We start from the raw sequence: 27,102 nt of genomic DNA on the forward strand, positions 1-27,102 counted from the left end.
CAGGACGCGCAGGCTTAGCGGCCACGGCTCACGGGCCCAGCCGCTCCGCGGCATGTGGGATCTTCCCAGACCGGGGCACGAACCCGTGTCCCCTGCATCAGCAGGCGGACTCTCAACCACTGCGCCACCAGGGAAGCCCGAAAATACGTATTTTAAATTATTATTTATATATATGAGATAATATTTCCTATGATCAGTAGATTTTTTATAATAATAATTTGTTGAACACAATATGTATAACAGGCACATTATATAGATCATATAGTGCAATACTCATAATAACCCTAAAGTATTATTATTATTATTCCCATATCACAGACGAAGAAACAGAGTCCCTAAAAGCTTTAGTTACTTGCCCAATTTACCCTGCCAGTAGATGGCAGAACAAGATATTCAAACCAAAATATCTCTGGCTCCAAAACCTCTGCCCTTTCCAGTAAGATGCACTTCCTGACTGTTGAAGTAGCTATTATTAGTCTAGTGCTTTGGAAAATTCCTGACACATGGAGTCTGGAGTAGTATGGTGGAAAAACACTTGTGAGCCTAAGCTCTGGCAGGTATGTGACCTTGGCCTAATCCTGTTACTTTTGTAGGCTCTTTTTTCATCTATAAAATTAAGCTTGGGTAGTTAACATCTAAGGACCCTTCCAGTACTAATGCTTTATCAAACTATGATTCTATGAATTACAGACAATGCAAAAAATGTGGAGTGGGAGAAAGGATGAGTGACAGAAGGGTTAACTGGGCATTAGAAACAATATAGCCAAGTAAGTCCAGGATTGAGATAAAACAGAATTGAAAAAAAAAATGGCTTTGTAGTATTTTATTCCCAACATGAATAAAAAGACTTTATATAGTACCTATAAAGTTAAACAGGATCCTATCACCAAAGAATTTTATCAAATAGACTCGTCTATTTGAATTTAACATCAATTAAAATTTAAGTTCTTTGAAATAAAATACAAAATTCATACAGATAGGAGAAACCATCAGACAAACCCAAACACAGACACACTTTGAGTTCTTTTTCACCAGGCTCTGAGAACTATGTGAGATTCCTCTTATATAAACAGGAGTGTGTCGTGCCACAACTACTGAAGCCCATGCGCCTAGAGCCCATGCTCTGCAACAAGAGAAACCACCGCAATAAGAAGCCCGCGCACTGCAACAAAGAGTAGCTCCCACTTGTTGCAACTAGAGAAAGCCCGCGTGCAGCAACGAAGACCCAACGCAGCCAAAAACAAATATAGATAAATAAATAAATTTATTTTAAAAAAACAGGAGTGTGGGTTGGCACTGCTAGGTAGAAGGCAAGATAGTTGATGCAGTTTCCAGAAATAGGGGCAGAGAACAACCCACTGTACCTAAAAAGGCTCTCTTCATCAGCCAAAAACAATGACTGGGTGGGAGTTTTGTTCTGCTTTCAATATTCAGGCCAGCAAGGTCAGTCTGTGCACACTGGAATGATTTAAAACCTTTATAATAACATGGCTTCTCCTTATATTCAGCCAAGATTCTTCAAGCAGATTTCCTGATTCTTGCTCAGCTTTCTAATATGATGAGAACCAAGTGTCTCTTTGTTCGGTTACCATCACTAAAAGCCAATACGAGATGTATGCAGACAAGCTCCATGGGAAAACCTCACAAGCCAGAGGTGAAAGGACACCAAAGCTAGCTCTCCAACTAGAGGCCGGATGGACAGCAAATGACCAAGAGCTCTCTGGGCCTTGGGAGACCTAATAGCTTGGGATATACTGTCAGAGATGAGAAGGGGTCAAGTTTCTAGGCTTGTAAGCTCTGATTATCCATCTTTAGCTCTCCCAATAGATAAATACGTTTTATGTGGAAAAAAGAAAAAAAAAGAAGAAGATGAGCAGCCTGGCAGAAGAACCTAAGACAAACCAAATCTTCCACAGGACGCTCTCAGACTAAAAGGCTGAGGAATGTAGAGTGGGGAAAAACTCCCCAAAGAGGGAGGAGAGGGAAAAAAATTAAAGCCATCAGTTCTGACATGTGCCAAGGAAGGAGAGTGAGAACACTCCTCAAACTGCCTATAAACCAGGTAAAAGTGACTGTTGGCTCGGACAGAGTCCACACACCCTAACAACGCCCCACTGCTAAGGCCACCACCCCTGGGCCTCCACTGGAAATTGCAGCTGCTTTCCACAGCCCGGAAAGCAACAGGCAGAATATAGTGACAGCTGGAAGGAAGGGGATTAGGTGAGGACTTGGCATAAATAGGAGTGCAGCCAAAATGCACAAATATGAAGGGAGAGCGACAATTTTCCTGTGTGGTTTGTGTGTGTGGTATGGGGGGAGCTCAAAAGAAGAGTGAGCCAAAGTTCTGGCCTTGATTGCCTGGAGGCTTTGGCAGTCTCAGCCTTCCTCATGGCAGACGGGCCAGGAAATGAAGCTTTCAGCTGTCTGCTTCAATGTTCTCCTCACTGTCACCATTTTCGTGTTCGGCCCCTGGCTCATTTGCATTTTCTTCTTCTTTTGGGGATTAGCGCATATGGGTAGACAAAATCCATTTTGGTTACTCAAGACTGTCATTTCCTCCCACACCTTACTTGTCAACTAAGAACGTCAAGAACATGAAATCCTGCCAGAGTACAAAACAAACTATAGAATTAGATGATCTGCAAGGGGCCTTTGAGACCTTCTAATCCAGCCGGATTTTACAGATGGGGAAACTTAAGAGTAGCAAAGGGAAGTAAGGTGATCTGCTGAAATCATACTAATATTTAGAGAGTAGCAAAGTCAGGACAAATATCCAGCTCTCCCATTCCCATCCAGCCAGTGCCCTGTCCAAAAAAATCAATGTTCCTTTAGGACTCTATCTCAGACAAAATACTACTATTCCCCCACCGAACCCTTTTTAAATGAGGACTTGATAAGAACTGCCTCCTATTCTCTCTCTGTTTCCTCATCAAACACTCACAGATAAGTTTGGTAAATAATTATCCAAAGTGTTAGGTCTTAAGGAAAAGAAAGAGACTTGGAGACTCATATAACTAACAGCACTCAGAGAAAAGACTCAACCTAAAACCAAGCAGAATGCTTTTATTTCCTTTGTTTTAGGAGACAGATCCGAAAAAAAAACCAAATGGGACCTAATTAAACTTAAAAGCTTTTGCACAGCAAAGGAAACCATCAACAAAACAAAAAGAGAACCTACTGAATGGGAGAAAATATTTGAAAATGATACGACTGATAAGGGATTAATATCCAACATATATAAACAGCTCACACAACTCAACATAAAAAAAAAAAAACCCATACAACCCAATTTAAAAATGGGCAGAAGACCTGAATAGACATTTTTCCGAAGAGGAAATGCAGGTGGCCAAGAGGCACATGAAAAGATGGTCAACACTGTTAATCATCAGGGAAATGCAAATCAAAACCACAATGAGTTATCCCTCACAACTGTAAGAATGGCCATCATCAAAAAGAACACAAGGAACAAACGTTGGCGAGGATGCGGAGAAAAGGGATCCCTCGTACACTGTTGGGAATGTAAATTGGTGTAGCCACTGTGGAAAACAGAATGGAAGTTTCTCAAAAAACTAAAAATAGAACTACCATATGACCCAGCAATTCCACTCCTGGGTATATACCTGAAAACAAAACAAAACAAAACAAACAAACAAACAAAAATCCCACTAATTCGAAAAAATACATGCACCTCTATGCTCATAGTAGCATTATTTACAATTGCCAAGATATGGAAGCAACCTAAGTGTCCATCAAACAGATGAGTGGATAAAGAAGATGTGGTATGTATGTATGTATGTGTGTGTGTGTGTGTGTATATATATATATACATATAAATACATACATATATATATAATGGAATTTTTCCCTTTTTGCCAAAAGAAATAATTTCTGATATTGAGAAATATCACATTCTCAGGAAAAGGTAACCAACCTTTAAGGGCTTAAAAGATTCCTACTCTGAAAAGGAGTTTATGAGTGTGGAGAGATAGGTGGAAATATGGCCCCTTGGCATCCACAGGGGATTGGTTCCAGGACACCCCGCATAGACAGCAAAATCCTCGGATGCTCAAGTCCCCTACATAAAATGCCCCAGTACAGTCGGCTCTCCGTATCCACAGGTTCCACATCCACGGATATGCAGGGCCCACTGTATATTGGTTTATACGTAAGGTCATAGCAAAGCAATCTCAAATTGTGGTTTCTTCCACTAAAAATTTTCTTTTCAGTACTATGGAAATCATGTTAAAATATGACATTAAAAAATGAAAACAAAAATACCTCACCTCCCTTTGCTGCATCTACTGCAAGAATGAAGACAGTTCTCAACAATCAGACTGTCGACATTCTGGAAATGTCAACATCGCCCTGAAGGGATGCATAGTTACTGTGAAGGGCCCCAGAGGAACCCTGCGGAGGGACTTCAATCACATCAATGTAGATCTCAGTCCCCTTGGAAGGAAAAAGAAGAGGCTCTGGGTTGACATACAGTGGGGAAACAAAGGACTGGCCACGATGGGCACTATCTGTAGTTGTGTAAAGAACACGAGCAAGGGCGTTACACTGGGGGTCATTACAAGGTGAAGTCTATGTGTGCTCACCTCCCCATCAATATCCTCATTCAGAATAGGTCTCTCGTTGAACTCTAAAATGTCCTGGGTGGAAAAAACATCCACAGGGTATCTCAAGCCCAGAAAGATGAGTTAATTCTTGAAGGAAACTATATTGAACTGTGTCAAATTCAGCTGCTTTGATTTAGCAAGTCACAATAGTTAAAAATATCACAAAAAATGGGGGAATGATATCTATGTCTTTTAAAAAGGAATAGTTCAGCAGACTGATGAATAAGATCTAAAAGTTGTCCAGCTATGGAAACAAGATGTTGGATAATTCCTAAGACCTGTTTGTGATATTTTAAAGATGCAATAAATACCCTCTATTTTGGGAAGGGGGGTGGGGCACTGGACACTTCACTAACTAGTTAAATTAGCTAACTTTTCCTTCCTTCTATACATTTTCATTTAACAGATTCTCTAGTGCTTACCCTTTACCAAGTACTATTCAATTCTGGGAATAAGGAAATTAAAGACAGCACTTCTGTCATAAAGGCATGCAAAGTTAACTGGGGGAAACCAAAATGTCAATGGCATGACCAGAGTAGTACTTCCAGTAATAAAGGTTACTTAGAAAGCACATGGGAGGGGTACCAGGCCAGCCTGGGAAGTTCCAGGAAGACTAATTGAAGAAGGTGACACCTGAGATAAGGATAAAGAAGAATTGGTAGGTTAAAAAAACAAAAGTAATGAGTTCTTGTTTTATTCTTCATGATTTTTTTTTTAAATCTAACATTCTTGTTTCATATGAGAATTTAATCTATTACATAAGACTTTGGAAGGAAAAAAATGACATCATTATTGTTATGTCAAAATATCAAAAAAACTATTTAACAAAAAGTACTGGAACACATTAAATATCAAAAGACAAAGACACACACAAAAAACCCCAAACACGCAACAGTGTACATCAACTATACCTCAATTTAAAAAAAACAGTAATGTTAATGTAACACCCAAACATGAGAGAACGTGGTAACTTTTCAGAGCTGTCACAGGAGCTCATCTATGCATATCTATAAAGAGCACTAACTGTGGGCAAGGCATTGTGCTGGGTGCTGTAGTAGATAAGATAATGAATAAAGATGGTCTCTCTCACAGGGAATTTATCACCTCAATTTACCAGCATGTTTCCTCAGGAGAGAGAAAGGTCTAGAGCAGCAGGTCTCAAACCTTTCCCACCTGGGACCAATTTATACTCTTAAAAACTATTAAGGACTCATAGAGCTTTTATTTATGAGGAATATGTTGACCACATCAGAAGTTAAAACTGATGATCCCAAACTCCCATTCCTTCCTTCCCCTACCCCATCCCTCCTTGGCAACCACAAGTCTGTTATCTATATCTGTGAGTCTGTTTTTGTTTCCTAGATATGTTGATTTGCATCGTATTTTGGATTCCATATATAACTGATATCATATGGTATTTGTCTTTCTCTTTCTGATTTACTTCGCTTAGTATGATAATCCCTAGTTTGGGATTAGCAGCGGCAAATTATTATATATAGTATGGATAAACAACAAGGTCCTACTGTACAGCACAGGGACCTATATTCAATATTCTGTGACAAACCATAATGGAAAAGAATATGAAAAAGAATATATATATATGTGTGTGTGTATAATGGCTCACTCTGCTGTACAGAAGAAATTAAAACAACATTGTAAATCAACTATGCTTCAATAAAATTTTAAAAAACTAAAAGAAAACAAAACTGAATTATTTTTAAGTATTTGCTGATTTGTTTAAAAGTAACAGTAATAAACCTATAACCTCAACATAAATAATGTAGTTTTATGAAAAATAGTTGCATTTTCTAAAATGAAAAAATTTAGTGAGACAAGTGCCACTGTTTTACAGTCTTGCCAATCTCTTTAATGTCTGGCTTAATACATTCCAATATCTGGTTCTTCATTAATCTGGCTCTTCATTAAAATATCATACTTCACATGTCCTCTAGAAAACCCCACTGTACACCTGTGAGAAAATGAGAATGAAAAAGGCAAATAATGCCTTAATATTATGATGAAAAAAGTTCACCCTCACAGATCCCTTGAAAGGATCTCTGGGGACCCTCAGGTATCTCATCACATTTTAAGAACCACTGGTCTATGGCAATAAAAGTCATATTCAAAACTGGGTAAATAAAGACTGAGTTCACGTTTACTCTACCTGAGGTTTTAACTAAGGGGAAATCTTGCAGTAAGGGTTCCCTATCTAGGCCACTAATTCTAAGAGTGGACTTGTTTTCTTGGGACTGAGACAACCCAGGTTGCACGAATGGGTCCACTCTCTCTGGCATTGTGATTAAAGGGCTTGGGCTGGGTGGGTCTTAACACAGTGATGGAGATGACCATATTCCTGCTTTGCTTGGGACAGTCCAGCTGTATTCCCATTGTGCCAGAGTAATTATTAGTAGAGCCCCTTCACTCTCCAAAGTATCCAGTTTGGGCGGTAAGTTACATGGTCACCTTGACAATGCCTTGCACAAGCATTCTTCTTCTTCCCACCTTGTGCACAGGTCTAAAAGAAGCCATGCTGGGTTTGGTTTACATAGTAATATTCCTCTCACCTCTCTCCTAAAAAAAAAAAAAGCCAATCATGGGAGAAAATTCCTCCCCATCTCTTGGTTTCTATGTCTTCTTTTCCTTTTTTAAACTGTTGACAGCAACCATTCTCGACAACTCTATACGACAGCATGTGCTGCTTGTTCTCTTGCTATGCACCTAGTTCAGTGTTTGAACTACAGGGTGTCACTTTGCCCAACTATCTCAAATCGGTTGGAATATAACCTATTGATCAAGGGCTACAAATTAACCAGACTGGGTTAACCGCTAGGCCAATAAAACACTAGGCAAAACCTAGCACACAGATTCAACCCATCACCAGAAATGGAGGCAACTCAGTAAGACAAGAGACTTCTTTGAAAAAGTATTAAATCTCCCAGGCCTAATCCTGTGAGCATGGCAGGGGGTATGAAGAGGAATGGAAAAGAAGTGCTGTAAATTCTGAATAGTGAACCTTGAAACTGACGTGAATTTGGCTTTGCATACCCGAGTGGCAGAGAAACCTCAGCAGTTATCCAGTGCTTTTAGAGAGCAGGGTAAAATTATAAGAACATTTTTATGAGTTGTGGCTGGCAAGCCCTAGCCTGTTAAAACTCTTTAAAAACCAATGCCTTGGTGGAGGTAACATTTACTGTTTACTGTAGCTCTGGTTGTTAGGGGTTACTGCTAAGGTCCCAGTTTTCCATGACATCAGCAGCATTCCAAGGGAAGTGTGTGTCAGTGACTTTCAGTAATGACTCCGTTTTCCAAATGTTCAAAGCTTCTGCCAAGCTGCCCTACACCTGCACACCAGCTGAGTTAGAGGAAAAGGAAAAGCAAGATGGATTAAGTGGGATTTTTGTCTGGGTTCCTTAATGAGACTAAAGGCTTCCTTCTTTCAGTGTTTGCTTTGGTGTAATAAATGGATGCCAGTGCCTTTAGGAGTGACATGACTCATCCTTACCTTTTCATAAACCAATCAGACTATCTCTCACAACTTCTCGCTATCATATTCTGGACTAACCTTTCGAGACTTTTCTTCTGCGGGAAAAGTTTAGGGCTTAGTGAGAAGATCAGCACGGCATGCCAACACTCTGGGAGGGATTCCGAGGGAGGCATCTGCTGCTCCCCAAATTAGCAGGAAACAGAAGCAGTGAAGAGACATTACTGCGTAGCTGCTAAAAGGATCACCTGGCTTTCAACGTTTCAAACCAGACGTGTCCTCTCAAGGCAGCAGCAGACCTCATTCCTGAGTCTGTCCTCACCAACACAAGCATCTGGTTAACTTCATCCAAGGGTGCCTACTGCCCACTCAAGAGGCTTGTGACCGGTGCTGTGGCCAATACTAATTGTGCACTTATATAAGACAGACCTTTTTTCCAAAAGGCTTGAAGCATTTTTTTCGGCGTTAAACTCATCAGTGTTCATGACAACCCTCTGAGAGGTGGCAAAATATTAGTTCAGGTGTGAGAAATTGGGGGATGGGGTTGAGGAGAATTGGTCCTCTGCCAAGAGTAAGGCAGGAGGAGATCTCCCAGAGCCCCAGCCCCACACCTTTACGCCTGTGGTAACTGGCCCCTCTCCAGGCTTGCTCCAGTCTGCCCAGGCTAACCTGCTCTTTTGTCGACCGTCAAAAGGGTTGTGGAATACAAAATTCGTTGTTAACGAGGCAAAGCTTGGAAGCTAGCAAAGGAAAACAAGAACAATTTTATGTAAAGACACAGAGGAATATCCTCTTAAGGGTTTTGGTAAGAATGATTTATGCATTCAATATCTGCTTCTATGAATGACACAAGGTAGAAGATTCAATCTTTCTGTACCTCAGTTTCCTCACCTATAAAATCTAAATATATATATACATATACATACACACACACACACACACACACATATATACCATTAAAAATATCAGAGATGTTTAGAAATTTTAATAATTAATGTTTTAAACTGCACAGAGATCTTTAAGGGGGGGAATCTCTGAAATGCTAAAAGGTGGCCTCTTTTATAATATATTGCACAGTTCTAGAGGAAATTCCTTTAATTACTGCTATATTTGTTCTTAGGAAATAGGAATAAATTCATACACTTTCAAGTGATTCTTAAAATAAAAGCCTCTACAATTTAAAAAAATAATAATCATCTTTATCTTTGCAGAAACAACAAGGATTTTTTTTAAGCTGTAGGGGTGGCATGCTCTGTGGTTTAGGGTAGCCACAGATAACATAATACTCACAAAAATGTCTGTGTCTAGTAATTTCTCTTAGACTTCATTAAAAAGAATTCAAACATGAAAAAATACTAAAGGAATCATTCTCATTCAACCGTAGATTGCCTGTGAAGACTGGAAAACACAAGTTTTTGGTTCAATCCCTGGATTAAACTATAAAAGTCTGTCCAGTGTAATCTCACGTTGAGTCCTGAGCCTGTTTCCTTGAATAATTTTTAAAGAGGGAATTTTACAATTATGGCTTGTTAGCAAGAGACTGAGCTATTACCAATTAGAAAACAAGTCTTTCAATAACCTTTCTGGTACATAGAATGAACAGTTATATCTGAAACTAAATTCCACAAGTCATTTTCATAAATAAGTACATATATAAATTAGGAAGAGGGGGTGTGGCACGGGGTATACCTAAAATGCTTAAATTCTAAGAAAAAAGAATTGAAAAAAAAGAAGTTTCTTTTCGTCCTGAAGATAAAAGATTTAATGAGTGACTAATCCCCCTTAGTAAAGTTCCTTTGGTAATTGCCCTATTCTAAGCCACACTAATTTTGCTAGGAGCCTTTACTGTTAAAAGATGTTGTTTTATGATGTTAAGCTATACACAAAAGCCATGTAACATAATGGCAAAATATGCTTCCGATTTTGTTATGTTACCAACCTATACTTATCCAGAAATTCTAACTGCCAAGTGTCTTTTACCTAACACAGACAGCATCTTTCACCACCCTCCCTTTCCCACATAAAGTAACAACGTCATTAAGAGTGGAAAACTGGGAATAAAAACCTGAGCCCTGGAAAAAAATACTAAATGGGAATCTGCCTCCAACTCTGCAAATTTTCAAACTTGACCTGGCCTCTCGGGTCTGGAAGCTAGACTTCTGCGCCCAGAATATGGCTGGATGAGGAAGGCAGTCTCAATTCACACCCTGAGGGCTAGGAGCAGAACACACACTCCATACAGACCTCTAAAGAGGTTCAGGGGCTTGTGTGACCGAGAAGCCTGTTTTAATTGGCCCTTGGTGATGTCATGCCCATGTCTCCAGGGCCCAGGAAATGCACCATGACTAAAGGAGCGCCTCATTTGTGAATACACATTCCATCTCAGAGGAGCAGCAGCAGGCAGAGTTTCAAGGCAACGAAGACCCAGTTAGAGAATGCCAGCCAGTCAGCCGCGCACAGAGGGCCTTCAGTTGTCCTGAAATAGACTGCTCTTGTTCACTGCCTCGGAAAACCCTACAACTACCTGTATCCCTGTGGCCTGTGTAGGATAGTAGCCCTAAAACTGGGTTGTTTTGTCTTTTTTTTTTTTTTTTTTGCTGTGTTGGGTCTTCGCTGCTGCATGCAGGCTTTCTCTAGTTGTGGCGATTCTTCGTTGGGGCTATTCTTCGTTGAGGTGCGCGGGCTTCTCATTGCAGTGGCTTCTCTTGTTGAGGAACACGGGCTCTAAGCACATGGGCTTCAGTAGCTGTGGCTCGTGGGCTCTAGAGCGCAGGCTCAGCAGTTGTGGCACACAGGCTTAGTTGCTCTGTGGCATGTAGTATCTTCCCGGACCAGGGCTTGAACCCGTGTCCCCTGCACTGGCAGGCAGATTCTTAACCACTGCACCACCAGGGAAGTCCCTAGGGTTGTTTTGTCTTTTAAGTTACTCTCTTTAGGGAAAGAAGAATGGTCACTGTAATAGGGCACACATCCTTCCAGATTTCTATCAGCGAACCTTCTCTGTAAAGGACAAGATGATACAAATGGCCATATGGTCTCTGTTGAAACACTCATTTCTGCCCTTGCCGTGCAAAAACAGCCATAGACGATACATAAATGAATAAACATGGCTGGGCTGCAATAACATGTGATTTACAAAAACAGGCAGCAGGCTGATTTGGCTCACTGGCCGTGGTCTGCTGACCTCTGTATTAAAGAGTGGACCACTCCTTCCTCTGCCACATACTCAGACCAAAGTACTCTCAAATAAGGGTGCAGTTACAGGAAAGGATGTGAAGGAGTTTCCACAATATACCTGTGATAGCTACCCTATCTAGAAGCTAAACACAGTTTACAGAGAGGCAATCTAGCCCATGGTTTCAGAACGTAAGCTCTGCAGTCAAATGACTAGGTTACAAATTCTGACTTTGCTACTTCTGCATTTAAAGCCTTGGACAAGGTATATTATTCCTATGAGCCTTGGTTCCTTCATCTGCAAAATTGGGTTCCAAACTGTTCCTACTCAATAGGGTTAATATGAAACTTCAATGAGATAATATATGAATAAAGCTTAGCCTAGTGCCTAGGATATTGGAGTGCCCAATAATTACCTGACACTATTGCTAGATTTTTTTCTAAGCAACCATAATTACTACTCTTGATTGCAGCAGGCCAAAGTGAAGAGGCAGGTTACCACAAACGCTAGTACACGGTGAATTTCTTTCCAATTCCATTCATATCTATTAATGCTATCATCATCTTTAGTAGCTGCATAGAATTTCACAGGGAATGCACCATAACTGGACCAAATGCCAATTGTTCAACATCCGTTTGCTGTCTTCTTGCTATTATAAACAACAGTATGATAAACATCTTTAAACATGCACCTGTGAACACTTCGAATTCTGTTCCTTGGGGCAAAAAGGTTTGCACGTTTTAAAGAACTTGAAATTATTCTGCAAATTGGCTCTCCAGAAAAGTTATACTAATTCCTATTTCCAACAGCACTGAAAGAGAGGATCTGTTTCCTAAGATTCTTGACAATACAACTACTTCGTTTCACCACTAAGACCCAGAGAGGTTAAATGAAAAAACTAAGACCCAGAGAGGTTAAATGACTTGCTTAAATTTAATGAAGAATGCTTAATGTTTCCTTTGGCCTACAACTTTATAAAGCATTTCATAATTATTCTGATAATAGCTAATCTTTCCAGAATCCATATAATTAATTATTATTATTAAAATGCCATTTTATGGTTGAGAGAGCTGGAGCCCAGAAGTTGACTTAGGGTAGCCAAAGTTCTCCAGATAAGGCAAAGGATACAGAAGAACATGATCAAAATAGAAATAAACTTCATCCTATTATCAGGCCATGCCAGGCTCACTATAACATCTCAGGCAAAATTTACTTTTCAATCAGGAAACTATTCTCGGGAACTAATTTAATTTTCCCTTCTCGTGGCAAATAGGTAATCCAGAGACTTTTTTTTTTCTTTGCTGTTAAAATAAATAAGCCTATAAAACCAAATGTCCTTTTCTCACAAGAAAAACTTAAAACCTCTGAGCTTTTGACAAAACAGTCACAGACCTAGGCATTTGTTAAGGCTATTTTCTTCACTCTACCTATTATCTTGCTTTTTTTCTTCTTAACACTTACCACAATTTGAAATATATTAGTTATTTGTCTGTAACAACTAAGTTCCATTAAAACAGGAACTTGCTTACTAGTCTTAGTCTTGTTTATTATCTTTTCAGTACCTAGAATACTATGTGGAGCATAGCAAGTAACTGATAAAGATTTACCGGATGTATAAATCCTCCTAGATGCCATCTATGTATTTCCCTGGCTGTACAACCTACAAGGTAGGCAGGCAGGCTTTGGCATTATATATTAATAAGAGTTGTCACTCCCTATTTACAACACTGCAAAAAACAAACAAACAAACAAAAACACCAGAAAACAAAAAAACACCTTCCTAATGGAGAAGAGCAGCCTGTCCCTCACCTGCAGAGTTTGTAGACAATTATATCCCAATCCAACCCCCACTATCAGTGGGACCATGCCACATGCTGTCATACCACGATCTCCCACCTTACCCTTTCACCTAGGAGATGCTGCTACTGTTAGCCCGTGCAAGTGTGTACACTTGTTTTATTTATTTGGTTCGTTTGTCTTCAAAAGAGCCTCCTTGGTGGGTCACTAATTAGACAGAAGTTCTAAAAAACAAATGCACCACCTGTTGACTGTTTTATTGAAAGATGTACTGAATGTCATAGTTGACGACCCAACATCAATTCTGTCTCAAATGACTGATCTAGCCCTATGTGGCCCAATATGGCATCCACTAGCCATATATGGTTGAATTTAAATTAATTTTAACTATTCAGTTCCTCATTGGCACTAGCCACATTTTCATTGCTCAAAAGCTGCCATATGTGGCTAGTGGCTACTGTACTGGACAGCGCAAATACAGAATACTTCCATGACTACAGAAAGTTCTGTTGGACAGCATGGAGTCTAGTCAAACATGGTAATGCCATTCTCCTTGCCTGAAACTGATTTTAAAATGGGCACGTAAGGGGGCGCCTTCAAGATGGCAGAGGAGTAAGACATGGAGATCACCTTCCTCCCCACAAATACATCAAAACTACATCTACATGTGGAACAACTCCTACAGAACACCTACTGAACGCTGGCAGAAGACCTCAGACTTCCCAAAAGGCAGGAAACTCCCCACATACCTGGGCAGGGCAAAAGAAAAAAGGAAAAACAGAGACAAAAGAATAGAGATGGGACCTGCACCTCGGGGAGGGAGCTGTGAAGGAGGAAAAGTTTCCACACACTATGAAGCCCCTTCACTGGCGGAGACAGGGTGGTGGTGGGGGGAAGCTTCGGAGCCACGGAGGAGAGCACGGCAACAGCGGTGCAGAGGGCAAAGCGGAGAGACTCCCGCACAGAGAATCGGTGCCAACCAGCACTCACTAGCCTGAGAGACTTGTCTGCTCACCCACCAGGGTGGGTGGGGGCTGGGAGCTGGGAGCTGGGAGCTGAGGCTCTGGCTTTGGAGGTCAGATCCCAGGGAGAGGACTGGGGTTGGCTGCGTGAACACAGCCTGAAGGGGGCTAGTGTGCCACAGCTAGCCGGGAGGGAGTCTGGGGATAAGTCTGCACCTGCCTAAGAGGCAAGAGACCATTGTTGCGGGGTGCATGAGGACAGGGGATTCAGAACACCGCCCAAACAAGCTCCAGAGATGGGTGCAAGCCACGGCTACCAGAGTGGACCCCAGAGACAGGCATGAAATGCTAGGTCTACTGCTGCAGCCACCAAGAAGCCTGTGTGCAAGCACAGGTCACTATCCACACCTCCCCTCCCAGGAGCCTGGGCAACCCGCCACTGCCAGGGTCCCATGATGCAGGGACATGATGCAGAATACACGGCGCCTCAGGCTGTTACAACATCACGCCAGACTCTGCCACCACAGGCTCGCCTCGCTTTCCGTATTCCTCCCTCCCCTCTGCCTGAGTGAGCCAGAACCCCTGAATCGGCCGCACCTTTAACTCCCTCCTGTCTGGGCGGGGAACAGATGCCCGCAGGCGACCTACACGCAGAGGCAGGGCCAAATCCAAAGCTGAACCCCGGGAGCTGTGCGAACAAAGAAGAGAAAGGGAAATCTCTCCCGGCAGCCTCAGGAGCAGTGGATTAAAGCTCCACAATCAACTTGATGTACCCTGCATCTGTGGAATACATGAAGAGACAACGAATCACCCCAAAATTGAGGCAGTGGACTTTGGGAGCAACTGTAGACTTGGGATTTGCTTTCTGCATCTAATTTGTTTCTGGTTTTATGTTTACCTTAGTTTAGTATTTAGAGCTTATTATCATTGGTAGATTTGTTTATTTATTCAGTTGCGCTCTTCAATTTTAAATTTATATACGTATTTTTCTTCCTTTTTCTCATTTTGTGAATGTGTATGTGTATGCTTCTTTGTATGATTTTGTCTGTATAGCTCTGCTTCTGCCATTTGTCCTAGGGTTCTGACTGTCCCTTTTTTGTTTTTTCTTTAGTATAGTTTTTAGCGTTTGTTATCATTGGAGTATTTGATTTTTGGTTTGGTTGCTCTCCTCTTTCTTTTTTTAAATTATATTTCATTTTTAACAATTTTTTTCTATTTTAATAACTTTATTTTATTTTATTTATCTTTCTCTCTCTCTCTCTCTCTCTCTCTCTTTCTCTCTCTTTCTTTTTCTTGCTTTTCTTCTGAGCTGTGTGGCTGACAGGATCTTGGTGCTCTGGTCAGGTGTCCAGCCTGAGTCTCTGAAGTGGGAGACCAAGTTCAGGACACTACTCCACCGGATACCTCCTGGCCCCATGTAATATCAAACGGCGAAAGCTCTCCCAGAGATCTCCATCTGAGCACTAGGACCCAGCTCCACTCAACAACCAAAAAGCTACAGTGTTGGGCACCCTGTGCCAAACAACTAGCAAGAAAGGAACACAAACCCACCATTAGCAGAGAGGCTGCCTAAAATCATAGTGAGGTCAAAAACACCCCAAAACACACCACCGGATGCAGTCCTGCCCACCAGAAAGACAAGATCCAGCCTCATCCACCAGAACACAGGCACCAGTTCCTTCCACCAGGAAGCCTACACAACCCACTGAGCCAACCTTACCCACTGGGGGCAGACACCAAAAACAACGGGAATTACGAACCTGCAGCCTGCGAAACAGAGACCCCAAACACAGTAAGTTAAGCAAAATGAGAGGACAGAGAAATACACAGCAGATGAAGGACAAAGGTAAAAACCCACCAGACCAAACAAATGAAGAGGAAATAGGCAGTCTACATGAAAAAGAATTCAGAATAATGATAGTAAACATGATCCAAAATCTTGGAAATAGACTGGAGAAAATACAAGAAATGTTTAACAAGGACCTAGAAGAACGAAACAGCAAACAAACAATGATGAACAACATAATAAATCAAATTTAAAATTCTCTACAAGTAATCAAGAGCAGAAAAACTGAGGCAGAAGAATGGATAAGTGACCTGGGAGATAAAATACTGGCAGTAACTACTGCAGAGCAGAATAGAGAAAAAAGAATGAAAAGAATTGAGGACAGTATCAGAGATATCTGGGACAACATTAAACACACCAACATTCGAATTATAGGGGTCCCAGAAGAAGAAGAGAAAAAGAAAGGGACTGAGAAAATATTTGAAGAGATTATAGTCAAAAACTTCCCTAATATGGGTAAGGAAATAATCAATCAAGTCCAGGAAATAATCAAGTCCAGACACTCCCATACAGAATAAATCCAAGGAGAAACACACCAAGACACATATTAATCAAACTATCAAAAAGTAAATACAAGAAAAAAAAAATTACAAGCAGCAAGGGAAAGGCAAAAATTAACATACAAGGGAATCCTCATAAGGTTAACAGCTGATCTTTCAGCAGAAATTCTGCAAGCCAGAAGGGAGTGGCAGGACATATATAAAGTGATGAAAGAGAAAAACCTACAACCAAGATTACTCTACCTAGCAAAGATTTCATTCATATTTGATGGAGAAATTAAAATCTTTACAGATAAGCAAAAGCTAAGAGAATTCAGCAACAACAAACCAGCTCTACAACAAATGCTAAAGGAACTTCTCTAGGCAGGAAACACAAGAGAAGGAAGAGGCGTAGAGAAGGAAAAGTCTTACAAGAACAAACCCGAACCAGCTAAGAAAATGGTAATAGGAACATACATATTGATAACTACCTTAAATGTAAATGGATTAAATCCTCCAACCAAAAGACATAGACAGGCTGAATGGATACAAAAACAAGACCCATACATATGCTGTCTACAAGAGACCCACTGCAGACCTAGGGACACATACAGACTGAAAGTGAGGGGATGGAAAAAGATATTGCATGCAAATGGAAATCAAAAGATAGCTGGAGTAGAAATTCTCATATCAGACAAAATAGACTTTAAAATAAAGACTATTACAATAGACAAAGAAGGACAATACATAATGATCAAGGGATCAACCCAAGAAGAAGATATAACAATTCTAAATACTTATGCACTCAACATGGGAGCACCTCAATACATAAGTAAATTGCTAACAGCCATAAAAGGGGAAATCAACAGTAACACAACCATAGTAGGGGACGTTAACACCCCACTTTCATCAATGGAGACATCATCCAAACTGAAAATAAATAAGGAAATACAAGCTTTAAATGATACATTAAACAAGATGGACTTAATTGATATTTATAGGACATTCCATCCAAAAACAGCAGATTGTACTTTCTTCTCAAGTGCTCATAAACACTCTCCAGGATAGATCATATCTTGGGTCACAAATCAAGCCTTGGTAAATTTAAGAAAACTGAAATTGTATCAAGTATCTTTTCCGACCACAACGCTATGAGACAACATATCAATTACAGGAAAAAAAAATCTGTAAAAAATACAAACACATGGAGGCTAAACAATACACTACTAAATAACCAAGAGATCACTGAAGAAATCAAAGAGGAAATCAAAAAATACCTAAAAACAAATGACAATGAAAACAATGACGACCTAACACCTATGGGGTGCAGCAAAAGCAGTTCTAAGAGGTAAGTCTATAGCAGTACAATCCTACATCAAGAAGCAAGAAACATCTCAAATAAACAACCTAACCTTACACCTAAAGCAATCAGAGAAAGAAGAACAAAAAATTCCCAAAGTTAGCAGAAGGAAAGAAATCAAAAAGATCAGATCAGAAATAAATGAAAAAGAAACAAAGGAAACAATAGCAAAGATCAATAAAACTAAAAACTAGTTCTTTGAGCAGATAAGCAAAATTGATAAACCATTAGCCAGACTCATCAAGAGAAAAAGGGAGAAGACCCAAAACAACAGAATTAGAAATGAAAAAGGAGAGGTTAACAACTGAAACTGCAGAAATACAAAGAATCATGAGCGATTACTACAATCAACTCTATGCCAATAAAATGGACAGCCTGGAAGAAATGGACAAATTCTTAGAAAAGCACAACCTTCGGAGACTGAACCAGGAAAAAATAGAAAATATGAACAGACCAATCATAAGCACTGAAATTGAAACTGTGATTAAAAATCTTCCAACAAACAAAAGTCCAGGACCAGATGGCTTCACAGGTGAATTCTATCAAGCATTTAGAGAAGAGCTAACACCTATCCTTCTCAAACTCTTCCAAAATACAGCAGAGGGAGGAATGCTCCCAAACTCATTCTACAAGGTGACCATCACCCTGATACCAAAACCAGAAAAAGATGTCACAAAAAAGGAAAACTACAGGCCAATATCATTGATGAACATAGATGCAAAAATCCTCAACTAAACACTAGCAAACAGAATCCAACAGCGCATTAAAATGATCATACACCATGATCAAGTGGGATTTATCCCAGGAATGCAAGGATTCAATATACGCAAATCAATCAAGGTGATACACCATATTAACAAACTGAAGGAGAAAAACCATATGATCATCTCAATAGATGCAGAAAGAGCTTTCGACAAAATTCAACGCCGATTTATGACAAAAACTCTCCAGAAAGTAGGCATAGAGGAAACTCACCTCAACATAATAAAGGCCATATAGGACAAACCCACAGCCAATATCGTTCTCAACGGTGAAAAACTGAAAGCATTTCCACTAAGATAAGGAACAAGACACGGTTGCCCACTCTCACCACTATTATTCAACATAGTTTTGGAAGTTTTAGCCAAAGCAATCAGAGAAGAAAGGGAAATAAAAGGAATCCAAATTGGAAAAGAAGAAGTAAAACTGTCACTGTTTGCAGATGACATGACATTATACATAGAGAATCCTAAAGATGCCACCAGAAAACTACTAGAGCTAACCAATGAATTTGGTAAAGTTGCAGGAGACAAAATTAATGCACTGAAATCTCTTGCATTCCTATACACTAATGATGAAAAATCTGAAAGAGGAATTAAGGAAACACTCCCATTTACCATTGCAACAAAAAGTATAAAACACCTAGGAATAAACCTACCTAAGGAGACAAAAGACCTGCATGCAGAAAACTATAAGACGCTGATGAAAGAAATTAAAGATGATACAAACACATGGAGAGATATACCATGTTCTTGGATTGGAAGAATCAACATTGTGAAATGACTATACTAACCAAAGCAATCTACAGACTCAATGCAATCCCTATTAAACTACCAATTGCATTTTTCACAGAAGTAGAACAAAAAATTTCACACTTTGTACGGAAACACAAAAGACCCCGAATAGCCAAAGCAATCTTGAGGAAGAAAAACGGAGCTGGAGGAGTCAGGATCTCTGACTTCAGACTATACTACAAAGCTACAGTAATCAACAGTATGGTACTGGCACAAAAACAGAAATATAGATCAATGGAACAGGATAGAAAGCCCAGAGATAAACCCACACACATATGGTCACCTTATCTTTGATAAAGGAGGCAAGACTATACAATGGAGAAAAGACAGCCTGTTCAATAAGTGGTGCTGGGAAAACTGGACAGCTGTATGTAAAAGAATGAAATTAGAACACTCCCTAACACCATAAACAAAAATAAACTCAAAATGGATTGAAGACCTAAATGTAAGGCCAGACACTATAAAACCCTTAGAGCAAAACATAGGCAGAACACTCCATGACATAAATCACAGCAAGATACTTTTTGACCCATGTCCTAGAGAAATGGAAATAAAAACAAAAATAAACGAATGGGACCTAATGAAACTTAAAAGCTTTTGCACAGCAAAGGAAACCATAAACAAGATGAAAAGACAACCCTCAGAATGGGAGAAAATATTTGCAAATGAAGTTACTGACAAAGGCTTAATCTCCAAAATTTATAAGCAGCTCATGCAGCTCAATATCAAAAAAACAAGCAACCCAATCCAAAAATGGGCAGAAGAACTAAATAGACATTTCTCCAAAGAAGATATACAGATTGACAACAAACACATGAAAGGATGCTCAACATTACTAATCACTAGAGAAATGCAAATCAAAACTACAATGATGTATCTACTCACACCAGTCAGAAAGGCCATCATCAAAAAATCTACAAACAATAAATGCTGGAGAGGGTGTGGAGAAAAGGGAACCCTCTTGCACTGTTGGTGGGAATGTAAATTGATAGAGCTGCTATGCAGAACAGTTTGGAGGTTCCTCAAAAAACTAATAATAGAAATACCATTTGACTCAGCAATCCCATTATGGGGCATATACCCTGAGAAAACCATAATTCAAAAAGAGTCATGTACCATAATGTTCATTGCAGCTGTATTTACAATAGCCAGGACATAGAAGCAACCTAAGTGTCCATCGACAGATGAATGGATAAAGAAGATGTGGCACATATATGAAATGGAATATTACTCAGCCATAAAAAGAAATGAAACTGAGTTATTTGTAGTGATGTGGATGGACTTGGAGACTGTCATGCAGAGTGAAGTAAGTCAAAAGGGAAAAATAAATACCGCATGCTAACATATATATACGGAATCTAAGAAAAACAATGGTTCTGAAGAACCTAGGGGCAGGACAGCAATAAAGATGCAGACATACAGAATGGACTTGAGGACACAGGAAGGGGAAAGGGTAAGCTGGGACGAAGTGCAAGAGTGGCATGGACATATATACACTACCAAATGTAAAATAGATAGCTAGTGGGAAGCAGCTGCATAGCACAGGGAGATCTGCTCTGTGCTTGCGTCCACCTAGAGTGGTGGGATAGGGAGGGTGGGAGGGAGATACAAGAGGGAGGAGATATGGGGATGTATGTATATGTATAGCTGATTTACTTTGTTATACAGCAGAAACTAACACACCATTGTAAAGAAATTATACTCCAATAAAGATGTTAAAAAAAAAAAATGGGCACCTAACAGAATTCTGGTCAGTAAAACATATGGGGAAGTCTGTCAAGTGGCTTTTCAGAAAGGTTTCCTTATTCCTAAAAAAAGTTGCACAAGAGAGGATTTCTGCTGTCTTTGGATATTGTTGCTTTAGAATGTGATCGAAATGCTACAGCCACCTCGTGAACATGAGGAGATCCTGTCTAGGACCAAAGCTTCCCCACTAAATGGCAGAGTAGAGTAATGGATGGAATATGAGCTCTAAACGAAATCAGTGAGTCACTGAACTGTTACCAAGTCTGTATCCTCATCATGTGAAATGACAAGATGATAAATTTCCTTCTGTTAAATCACTTGGAGTTGAAGTTATGTAACTTATAGACAAATACAACCTAATAATAGAGTTTTATTTATATTTTTGTATTACTTTCTAATAAAAAAACTTCTAATCAGTCAATGACTATCAAAAATCTACAAGGACTCTCCACTTTGATGTAGGTTCCAAAGTTCAGCTATAACAATGCTAAAGAATATCTCTCACAGATGTGAGCATATTAGTTTCTTTCTCCCTCTGTTCTTAATTCTATTTATCCTATCACTTTGTTATCCTATCGAATAACAAAGAATTTAACTCAAAATCTCAACTCAGAATGTTTCTTAACAAATCTTGATTTTTTAACTGACACATTTTAGATGCTATTTTAGAATTTTCTCTATGTTTGAGCAAGTTACATTTAAGCCAGACTACAAATAGGTCAGTCAGTTTACAGATAGGAAAAGTGTCTCATTTATACCATAAAACTAATTTGGAATCACAGTTATTATAAATTATACAAGATCAAGATTTTTAAAAACATGCCCTATGCAAAAGGTATTTGATTAACCGGTTCATTCAAATGGCTGGGCTTGGGCTTCCCTGGTGGCTCAGTGGTTGAGAATCCGCCTGCCGATGCAGGAGACACGGGTTCGTGCCCCAGTCTGGGAGGATCCCATAGGCCGTGGAGCGGCTGGGCCCGTAAGCCACGGCCGCTGAGCCTGCGCGTCCGGAGCCTGTGCTCCACAATGGGAGAGGCCACAGTAGTGAGAGCCCCGTGTACCGTAAAAAAAAAAAAAAAAAAAATGGCTGGGCTTCATTTTATAGAATAAGGTGAATGGGAGCCTTTGAGGTCTCATATTTAGAATCCTCCATCACTTTTAAGATAACTTAAGGCTCTGCCAAAAATTTCCTTAATTGGCAAGAAAGTAACTAAATATGAGGATTATCCTCCTCATAACATATTTTCATGTGTATGCTTGTATTACTTGTTTGGCTTGGTTTTCACTTTAATGGAATGCAACCACTCCCAAAGCATTAAAATCATTCACTGAAATTTGGACACACTACTCTGGATGAATAAGAAAGATTGTGTAACAAGAAATGGGAAATAAGGATGTTTAATTGAATCAGTGAAACACTGACGAGCAACACAAGTCTACAGTAAGAACAAAAATGTAAACTCCATGAGGGCAGCACCTATGTCTATCCTGTTCCCCATTATAACCCTGATGTATTGGTAGGTGCTACAGTATTTTCAACTGAACAAATGGACTGCCCAAAGGAAAACCCAAAGGACAAACATGTATAAGCAAAGCAATATGGAATGTGGCTGCACTTCCTGGTGCGTTAGGGATTGTGTGGAGAGGAAAATACTAGTAATGTGAGGTGTCTTTATTTACAAAGTCAGTGGTACAAGTAGAATCATGTGTCCTCTTTCCAGTGTGTAATATCTTGCTGAAATTCAAAATGAAACTACCTCCATAAAGAAGTTGAATTTTCTTTTTCTTCATTAATTAAAATACCACTAAAGAGAAAAAAAATAGGTTTTAGAATAGAGTCAAACACACAGGCATTCCACTATATTTGAACACCGTATGCTAAATGATTTTACTTGTTTTAAATTTAACCATGTCTCAGCAGAAAAAGGAGAAGGTGGAGCCGGTAATTTCGTAATTTAAAATTCTTTAGATCAATCACAAACATGAAAAATCTATTCCTTCATTATTTAAAATAGAATCATCTTCAGCAAAATTTAAAACCTTTTCTCTGCAAAAGACCATGTTAAGAGGATGAAAGAACAATTTACAGCATGGTAGAAAATATATGTAAACCATATATACAACAAAGGACTTGTATCCAGACTATGAAGAGAATTCTCAAAATTCAACATTAAAAAAACAAGCAATTCAATTAGAAAATAAGGAAAAAAGATATGCACTGACATTCCAGCAAAGATACACAAATGGCAAGTAAGCACATGAAAAGATGTTCAATATCATTAGTCACTAGAAAAATATAAATTTAAACCACAATGAAATTAACTATATACCTATCAAAATGGCTAAAATAAAAATTTGTGACACCACCAATTGCTGAAGAGGACACGAAGAAACTTGAAGACTCAGACATTGCTGGGGGGAATGTAAAATGGAATAGCCACTCTGGAAATAGTTTGACTGCTCCTTTTAAAACTAAAAACATATTTAACAAACAACCCAGATATGCACTCTTAGCCACATATCTTAGAGAAATAAAAACAATTTCATTTGGAAACTTGTACATGAATGTTCATAGCAGCTTTATTCATAATAGCCTCTAAATGGAAACTATCCAAATATCCTTAAAAGGGTGAATAGTTAAACAAACTATGGTACATCCATACCATAGAATAATACTCAGCAATAACAAGGTATGAATTATATATCCACACAACAACGTGGATGAACTTAAGGAAATTATGCTGAGTGAAAAAAGTCCATCTCAAAAGGACGCATATAGCATGATTCCATTTATATAACATTTGTGAAATAACATAATTATAGATGTGGAGAACAGGTTAGTGGTTGCCAGAGGTTAGGGACTGGGGGATGGTATGGGTGTGGCTATGGAGATCCTTGTGGTAATGGTAGAGTTAGATATTTTGATGGCGGTTAAACAAAGCTACACATGTCATTAAACTGCAGAATTACATACATACACACAGAGACAAATGAGTGCATATATAACAACTGGTGAAAACTAAGTCCAATGGATTTTACCAATGCAAGTTTCCTGGTTTTGTTATTGTGCTAGAGTCATGCAAGATATTAACATTAGGGGAGGCTGGTTGAAGGGCACAGGAGACTTCCCTGGACATTTCTTTGCACTTTCCCATGAAGCTACAATTATTTCAAAATAAAAAGTTTTTTAAAAATCATCTTAGAACAAATAATTCAGAGGGCAGACAGCAGAAGCAAGAAGAACTACAATCCTGCAGCCTGTGGAACAAAAACCACATTCACAGAAAGATAGACAAGAGGAAAAGGCAGAGGGCTAGGAACCAGATGAAGCAACAAGATAAAACCCCAGAAAAACAACTAAATTAAGTGGAGATTGGCAACCTTCCAGAAAAAGAATTCAGAATAATGATAGTGAAGATGATCCACGACCTTGGAAAAAGAATGGAAGCAAAGATCGAGAAGATGAAAGAAATGTTTAACAAGACCTAGAAGAATTAAAGAACAAATAGAGATGAACATACAATAACTGAAATGAAAACTACACTAGAAGGAATCAATAGCAGAATAATTGAGGCAGAAAAACAGATAAGTGACCTGGAAGACAGAATGATGGAATTCACTGCTGCGGAACAGAATAAAAAAAAAGAATGAAAAGAAATGAAGACAGCCTAAGAGACCTCTGGGGCAACATTAAACGCAACAACATTAAACACAACAACATTTGCATTATAGGGGTCCCAGAAGGAGAAGAGAGAGAGAAAGGACCAGAGAAAATATTTGAAGAGATTACAGTCAAAAACTTCTCTAACATGGGAAAAGAAATAGCCACCCAAGTCCAGGAAGCACAGAGAGTCCCAGACAGGATAAACCCAAGGAGAAACATGCCAAGACACATAGTAATCAAATTGGTAAAAATTAAGGACAAAGAAAAATTATTGAAAACAGCAAGGGAAAAACAACAAATAACATACAAGGGAACTCCCATTAGGTTGACAGCTGATTTCTCACCAGAAACTCTACAAGCCAGAAGGGAGTGGCAGGATATACTTAAAGTGATGAAAGGGAAGAACCTACAACCAAGATTACTCTACCCGGCAAGGATCTCATTCAGATTTGATGGAGAAATCAAAAGCTTTGGAGACAAGCAAAAGCTAAGACAATTCTGCACCACCAAACCAGCTCTAAAACAAATGCTAAAGGAACTTCTCTAAGTGGGAAACACAAGAGAGGAAAAGAATCTACAAAAACAAACCCAAAACAATTAAGAAAATGGTCATAGGAACATACATGTCAATAATTACCTTAAAAGTGAATGGATTAAATGTTCCAACCAAAAGACACAGGCTTGCTGAATGGATACAAAAACAAGACCCAAATATATGCTGTCTAGAAGAGACCCACTTCACACCTAGGGACACATACAGACTGAAAGTGAGGGGATAAAAAAAGATGTTCCATGCAAATGGAAATCAAAAGAAAGCTGGAGTAGCAATATTCATATCAGATAAAATAGACTTAAAGAATGTTACAAAAGACAAGGAAGGACACTACATAATGATCAAGGGATCAATCCAAGAAGAAGATATAACAATTATAAATATATATGCACCCAACATAGGAGCACCTCAATACATAAGGCAACTGCTAACAGCTATAAAAGAGGAAATCGACAGTAACACAATAATAGTGGGGGACTTTAACACCTCACTTACACCAATGGACAGATCATCCAAAATGAAAATAAATAAGGAAACAGAAGCTTTAAATGATACAATAGACCAGATAGATTTAATTGATATTTATAGGACATTCCATCCAAAAACAGCAGCTTACACTTTCTTCCCAAGTACGCATGGAACATTCTCCAGGATAGATCACATCTTGGGTCACAAATCAAGCCACAGTAAAGTTAAGAAAACTGAAATCATATCAGCATCTTTTCTGATCACAACGCTATGAGATTAGAAATCAATTACAGGGAATAAACTGTAAAAAACAGAAACACATGGAGGCTAAACAATATGTTACTAAATAAACAAGAGATCACTGAAGAAATCAAAGAGGAAATCAAAAAATACCTAGAGACAAAAGACAATGAAAACATGATAATCCAAAACCTATGAGAGGGCTTCCCTGGTGGCGCAGTGGTTGAGAGTCCGCCTGCCGATGCAGGGGACACGGGTTCGTGCCCCGGTCCGGGAAGATCCCACATGCCACAGAGTGGCTGGGCCCATGAGCCATGGCCGCTGAACCTGCGCGTCCGGAGCCTGTGCTCCGCAACAGGAGAGGCCACAACAGTGAGAGGTCCACATACCACCAAAAAAAAAAAAAAAAAAAAAAAAAAACTAAAACAAAACCTATGAGATACAGCAAAAGCAGTTCTAAGAGCGAAGTTTATAGCTATACAAGCCTACCTCAAGAAACAAGAAAAATCTCAAATAAATATTCTAATCTTATACCTAAAAGAACTAGAGAAAGAAGAAGAAACAAAACCCAAAGTTAGCAGAAGGAAAGAAATCATAAAGATCAGATCAGAAATACATGAAATAGAAACAAACAAAACAATAGCAAAGATCACTAAAACTAAAAGCTGGTTCTTTGAGAAGATAAACAAAATTGATAAACCATTAGCCAGACTCATCAAGAAAAAGAGGGAGAGGACTCAAATCAATAAAATTAGAAATGAAAAAGAAGTTACAACAGACACCGCAGAAATACAAAGCATCCTGAGAGACTACTACAGGCAACTCTATGCCAACAAAATGGACAACCTGGAAGAAATGGACAAATTCTTAGAAAGGTATAACCTTCCAAGACTGAACCAGGAAGAAATAGAAAATATGAACAGACCAATCACAAGTAATGAAATTGAAACTGTGATTAAAAATCTTCCAACAAACAAAAGTCCAGGACCAGATAGCTTCACAGGTGAATTCTATCAAACATTTAGAGAAGCGCTAATACCCATCCTTCTCAAACTCTTCCAAAAAACTGCAGAGGAAGGAACACTCCCAAATGCATTCTATGAGGCCACCATCACCCTGATACCAAAACCAGACAAAGATACTACAAAAAAGAAAATTA

At 39.2% G+C, this 27,102-nt stretch overlaps 1 protein-coding gene and 1 pseudogene across 7 annotated transcripts in view; one reads left to right on the forward strand and one right to left on the reverse strand.

The window, feature by feature from the left end:
- The window catches only part of RAD51B (RAD51 paralog B), a 687,571-nt gene that overhangs the window by 389,058 nt on the left and 271,411 nt on the right, over positions 1-27,102 (reverse strand). The window lies entirely within an intron of this gene.
- LOC307181840 (large ribosomal subunit protein uL6-like) lies at positions 4,055-4,825 on the forward strand (annotated as a pseudogene). Its single transcript has one exon. The product of its transcript is annotated as a large ribosomal subunit protein uL6-like (transcript).

This window comes from Stenella coeruleoalba (assembly GCF_951394435.1).
Source record: "Stenella coeruleoalba genome assembly, chromosome: 2".
In the NCBI taxonomy this organism is placed as follows: Eukaryota; Metazoa; Chordata; class Mammalia; order Artiodactyla; family Delphinidae; genus Stenella; species Stenella coeruleoalba.